Source organism: Strigops habroptila, chromosome 5 (assembly GCF_004027225.2).
Source record: "Strigops habroptila isolate Jane chromosome 5, bStrHab1.2.pri, whole genome shotgun sequence".
NCBI classification, from domain to species: domain Eukaryota; kingdom Metazoa; phylum Chordata; class Aves; order Psittaciformes; family Psittacidae; genus Strigops; species Strigops habroptila.
This window is the reverse complement of record NC_044281.2, coordinates 17,150,132-17,156,305: the sequence shown is the minus strand read 5'-3', so window position 1 is coordinate 17,156,305 and position 6,174 is coordinate 17,150,132. Positions and strand designations below refer to the sequence as shown.

Below are 6,174 nucleotides of genomic sequence, written 5' to 3'. Positions count from 1 at the left end.
TGTAGATTATGAGTAAAAACCAGTGAATTCTCATATCATTGGGTAACAACCATGCTGATTTTCAAGAAGTTTATATAAGATTACATAGGATTGGCTTATATCAATATTTTTTTGCCAGTGTTTCTGAAGTAATATAGTTACAATCTTCTACAGTCATCCAAGAAATGTCTGTATGAATCCATCCAAATGATGGCTTATTTCAGGACTAAAGTTTTATGTAGATGAGCCCTTAGAAGATGAGGAGGGTATCTGTGTACATTCACTTGACTAGCATTTTGTCATCCATCATCTATGTAACACAATTGTATTGTTTGAACAAAATATTTAAACTGCCTTTCTACATGTTTGTTTCTCTTTGGTTTAAGAATAGGGAAATGAGGGGAAAAAAAAAGCTCTACAGCATAGCCACTTCAGAATTTAGTATTGAGAACATTAGAGAATAAGTTATTCAGAAACAAGACAGCTAATTAACAACACAGTTTTCTGTAATTTCTTTCTATCCATGCTTTGCATTTTCAGGTCATAGTTGTTGAGTGGCCTCTTGACTGAAATGAATAATGGTGGTGTTGAATGGTGTCCGTAATACACCTTTATTTCTCTTAGGAGAAAAATAAGTGACTACATGCCTGGTATCATTGAGCTTTACATAATGTATGTGGTTTGTTACTTAATCTTTTTATGGATTTTATATGAAAACTGACTCTGACACCTCCCAAAATCCAGCTCAGTATTTTTCCTGCTTCAGCTCCTGGAAACTGAAAACACACACACACACACACACACACACACACACACGCGAAATATGTTACTTAATAAATTCCCTAATTTTATTCAGCCACATTCAGAATAAGACTGGAAGGTTCAGCTGAGAGGATAAAGCATTTTTTTCTGAGAAGCTTATCCTAGAAGTTACACTAAAAATACTGTATCAAGGAACCTTCTGTGGAGGTCTGTGCTTCGATAGAAAAGCAGGCATGGTTTTTTGTATGCCTGGGTCCCCAGAATGATCCTTTGCTGTACAACAGTGTTACCAAGTCTGGAATTGCCAGTCTGAGCAATGGGGAAACATAAACCAGCATCATGCAGCCTGTTTATCTTTGCTTAATGAATAGTGTGGGCTCAATAATTAGATTTCTAGAATCCTGTAAATCTTTCTACTTTTTCCAAGGAATTTGCCATTTCCCCTCCCCCTTCTCTTATTGAAATTTGCTGGCAGTGGCATCTAGTTCTCTGGGGATTTCAATTGATTTTCTTGGATGACAAAGTATATTTCCCATTTTGTTACCATGAACCAGACAGCAGGGCTGATACGGAGGATTTAAATAGGACAACCAGGAGGAGTTGAGTTTGCTAAGAGAGGCCTCAGAGCTACCCCTGGAGGAGAGGACAGTGCCCCATCCCTGGGGACGTGGAGTAACCAGGCTCTAGTGGAAGAACCAGAGTGCCAGAGGTGGGTCGTTTGCCTGTGTCCTCCACAGCAGCGTGACCCATGCCACTTGGTAGCTTCTCTGCACAGGACAGTCCAGCCTCCCAAAGGTGTGTCTAAGCTCTCAAGGATGTCATGAAAGCTGTGATGGAGGATTTACAGTAAAAAAAAAAAAAGCTAATGTAAATTAAGGGAATAATGTCTCTGGCAGTTGTCATGAGTATGTAATGTGGTTTTTTTTAACAACCTCCCATGATCGGACGACAAAGATGGAACCAGCTAATGCACTGAAAGCTGCGAGGAGGATGACAGTGCAGTGTTGGGGATCAGCTTGTGTTACCAAGCCGGTGGAGGGAAAGGCCCTTACCGGGGTGCTGGCAGCCCCTCTCTGTGCTTGCTCCCGGGTCTCCCAGTGGCATCCCTTTGTCTGACAGCACCCTCCCACCCGTGGCACGAGGGTTCCTCCTGCTTGAGCATATCCCCGTTGTCGCCCTCGTGCTCTCCAATTCTGTTTCAGACCTGGTCTCCTGACCAAAGCCCGTTACTCAGTCCCCGTCGCTACCCCGTTTCTCTGGCAACGCCGGCATCAACTTAACTCCGGGCTTTGCCTCGCGTACCGGGACCGGCTGCGGTGCCGTGCCCCGGCGCCGCCCCGCCGCTGCGCGCAGAGGGCCGCAGCCGCGCTCGGCTGGAGCATCATAGCGCTGCCCGCTCCGCTCTGCCCAGCCCCGCGGTACCGGTCACCGGGCCCGGCCCGCTGCGGCGCGGCGGTGCCTCCGCCGGCACCGAGCGCCTGTGCGCTGCAGGTGGGTGCCGGCGGGCGCGTAGGGCACCTTGGCCGGCGGGCGGGAGCGAGGGGCGGCGCGGCGGGGCTGCGGCGGCGCGGCTGCCCGCCCCCTGCCTCCCTTCATCCTTCCCTCCCTCCCTCCCTCCCTCCGTCAGACGGGCGGGGAGCTGCGGCGGGCGGGAGCGGCGGGGCGCAGTCGCCCGGGCCGCAGCGGGGATGCACCGCGGATCCCGGCGAGGAGGTGGGCGCTGAGCGGCGGCGCTGGGGGCGCGCACGGGGGCCGGCGGCCGGAGCCGAGCCCGGAGCCGGAGCGGCGGGACAGGCCGTGCTGGGGAGCAGCGAGTCGGGTCGTGTCGCGCCGCGGAGCCGGGGCTCGGCCGGGTGCCGGGTTGGGCGGCGGGGCGCGGCGGTGCCGGGAGCGGGCTGGGGCGCGGAGCCGGCGGGCCCGGAGCGGGGTCTGTGGCCTGGTCCGGCGGTGGCTGCTGCGGCCGGCCCCGGGGCGAAGCCGGAGCCTCCGGACCTGGGGGGGGACGGGGTTACGTAACTGCATCCGCGCCGCTGGATGCGGGATGCGCCGGTGATAGCCCGGCCCGGCGGCGTAATCGGCGGTTTTATCCCCCCTTCCCTGCAGAGCAACTGAAAATGCCCCAGTAAACTGCCTGGTCCGAGAGAGTGAATTGTAGATCAGATATTACTGAGTTGATAAGCTCTTAGCACACCTTTTTGTTTTCATTCTGCATCTCTCTCTCTCTCTCAAAAAAGAGGCAGGAACGGCCTCTATTCCCAATTTTCTAGCACTGCTGCAAAACCTTTGCAAGTACTTGCTATATGTATGGATTCATTAAAACAGCTGTTTGGAAATCATCTGTTTGCCAGAAGTCCTGATGCTTAAAACAACCATCTGACGTGGGTTTTGCCATTGGCTCGTCATTTCATTTTATTTTATAGCTGCTTCAGCATGCTGCACGGCTACATTGTTGATATTCTTCCCAAAAGCTTCAGCAATGCAGATACTATGGACTAATAGTAACTGAAACAAAAGACCTTGCTGTACTTCTCAGAGTGAATTAGGAATCCAAGGTCGAACAGCAAACTGCAGCACAACTTGCGTGGGTAACGTAACTGAACAGAACTGTTCACAAATCTTATTAGAGAGTTTAAGTGAAAAGTGTTCCTTAAATAGACTCTTACTCAGTAGATGAAAAAAAAAATTGCTTAGTGAAGGTGTGAGGAAATAGCTATTTTAGGACTACAATTAACTATATCAGCTCAATTTTAATGGAACTAGTACATTTAATTGCATTCCTAACAGATTTTCTGTTCTCCAGATGATTAACTTGCAGAATGATACCAGCTCGAAGATTAAAATCTCATCACATATCTAATGGTTTCTGTATAATGTAATTGTGTTTGGTTTATAGTAGTTCTTTTCTAATAACCAGCCTTTGCCCATATAGGTATAGGTACTATAATTAGAATTTTTTTATCTTGGTAATATGACATGACCTTGACCTTTAGAGGTTAAGCAGATGTAGTTGTTACAGATCACAATATCTCATACATTTAGTAAAACATTTATCTTTATGTATACATAATAAGTAGTAGTTTCTTTTGTTTTTGTTTAAAAACTACACAAGAGGAAGACTACTTTCTCTTTTCTCTCCATTTGAGATACATTATCAGAGATGTGTACAACACTTATTATTTAAAATACCCTAAAGAGGTTTATATTTAAACTACCTTTTCTGTACAAGTAAATGGCAGGATGTACATCTTGAAAAACAAAATATTGCAGGATTTGTGACGGAAGACCCCCTAAACATTTTCCCTTGCTATTGGGGCCTGGAAGAAGTACCTTTTGTTGGGCTGTGGTTCTTCCAAGCTGCTTCTTCCACTTTGTATTAATTTGCTATTACACTGCCAGATCTTTCTTAGTGTGAGCCATACTGTTAAGGGTCTCGGTAGCAGTCTTTCCTGTTACTGGCCCTTTTTTGTTCTTAGACCATTCTGGGACCTTATTCATAAATCTCTGTGATGCTCCAAGTTTCTGTTGTGGCTTTTCTAGTCTTCAGTTTGCTTCAGTTCCACCCAGAAGTTACAAAATACTGGTTCAGGTAATTGTAGGAACAAGTGTGGGTGTTTTTGCCAAGTGCTGGTGTTGAAGGGCTGTAGTCTCTATATATTTATATGCTTGGATGTGTTTTTTATACAACCATCAAAATGATAACTTTGCTAACAGGTGTTAGAGTTACTGTGCAACTGAGTAGTCATTCAGACCTTACTCCCAAGGCCACCTTGGCTGTGGAAAGATAAAGTCTTGTGACTTCTTAAGTAGGGGCATCCCCTGCATATTGCACCATTGAAAGTACCACTGAAGATGGGGGCTCCTCTCCTTTGCCGCTTTTTCAATCCATGCTGGAGATGAAGGCGTAGGGTGTTCATAGTTCTGCTTTATTTTCCTTCAGTCCTTTGGCACGTGTGTATGTGTGGGATATGTATGTGTGTCTATCCCGTGGTGCTTCACATTTCTTCTGAGGTATGGTCTACCACTGAATTTCTCAGTGTGACAGAAGGGAATGTTTTTGCTCTTGTTTTGCCAAATACATGCAAATACGTGAGATATCAGCATGGGTTTTCTCTGGGGATGTTTTGGGTTTTTTGAGTTGGTTTTTGTTTTTTCATATAATCCTTTAGATTCCTGAGAACTTATGCTTCTATGCTGTCATGGTTTAAACCATGCATAGTAAACCAGAACCATGGAGACATTTGCTCACCCCTCCAGCTGTCTGCCCCCAGGCGGGATGGGGAGGAGAATTGGAAGAATGTATACCCCACGGGTTGAGATAAGAACAGTCCAGTAACTAACTAAAGTATAATACAAAACTACTGCTACTACCACCAATAATAATAATGATAAGGGAAATAACAAAGGGAGACAATATAAAACTAAAAGGGGAAAGGAAAAAAACCAATAAACACAAGTGATGCACAGTACAATTGCTCACCACCCACCAACCAATACCCAGCCCGACCCGAGCAGCCATCTGGGCCTTCTGGGTGACTCCCCCTGGTTTATATACTGGGCATGACATGCTGTGGTATGGAAAACCCCTTTGGCTAGTTTGGGTCAGTTGTCCTGTCTCTGCTTCCTCCCGGCTTCTTGTGCCCCTCCTCACTGGCAGACAATGAAAGACCGAAAAGTCCTTGATCAGAGTAAGCATTACTTAACACACCAGTGTTTTAGTTGTGGCTATCAGCGTTGTTCCCAGACTAAAGCCAAAACACAGCACTGCACCAGCTATTACAAAGGAGAAAAAATAACTGTTGTAGCTGAAACCAGGACATATACCATGCAGCTTTCTCTCTGGAGGCTTGCATTTCTGAAGTGACATTAGTCCTCTAGGTCAGCCCTTCTGTGCCACACTGGAGAACCTGCTGTCACTGATGCTGGTATTGTAGTGGGAGGTGGGAACTGCCAGTGCTTCACTGCTGAAGATGTGTATGTGTGTGTGTCTATATTTTTAATATCTCTGTATGTATACACTGACCCTGTCCCAGTGGCTTAATTGACCCTTATGCCTCACATATAGGGTAGAAAATAATTATCCATTACCCCTGTCTTTTCTAATAGGTTTTAAAAACACTGAGCAATTCAAACAGTTCCCAGGGATTTCTGGTGTACATGATGATTATAAACCGGGAAGCTTTATTTTCTTGGGTTTTTTTGGTAACTAAATGCTTGCTGGTTTTGAAGCTTTTGACTATGCTGGCATGGGAAAAGGCAGCAGTTTCTGTAGACAATTTTCATGGGAAATGTTACTCTGGGCAATTGTACTTCTAAAAGGAATTTCTCCAAGAGTTTCCTTCAGGCTTGTGTTTCTTTCTTAAGATGAGTTTAATGAGATAAGAAAAAAATCCTTCCCAGTGGAATACTAAAGTAAATGCTTACTTTTTTTTTTTT

At 45.9% G+C, this 6,174-nt stretch overlaps 1 protein-coding gene across 6 annotated transcripts in view; it reads left to right on the top strand.

Annotated features, from left to right (window-relative positions):
* Positions 1-2,363: 2,363 nt before the first annotated feature.
* Positions 2,364-6,174, top strand: part of OSBPL6 (oxysterol binding protein like 6) — a 108,210-nt gene continuing 104,399 nt past the window's right edge. For 5 of the 6 annotated variants that reach the window (XM_030485595.1, XM_030485596.1, XM_030485593.1 and 2 more), the window contains exon 1: positions 2,364-2,454. The gene's annotated coding sequence lies outside the window, so the exon portion shown is untranslated. Of the gene's footprint in view, positions 2,455-3,161; positions 3,327-6,174 lie in introns of all 6 variants that reach the window. The other variant, XM_030485592.1, reaches the window with a different exon arrangement.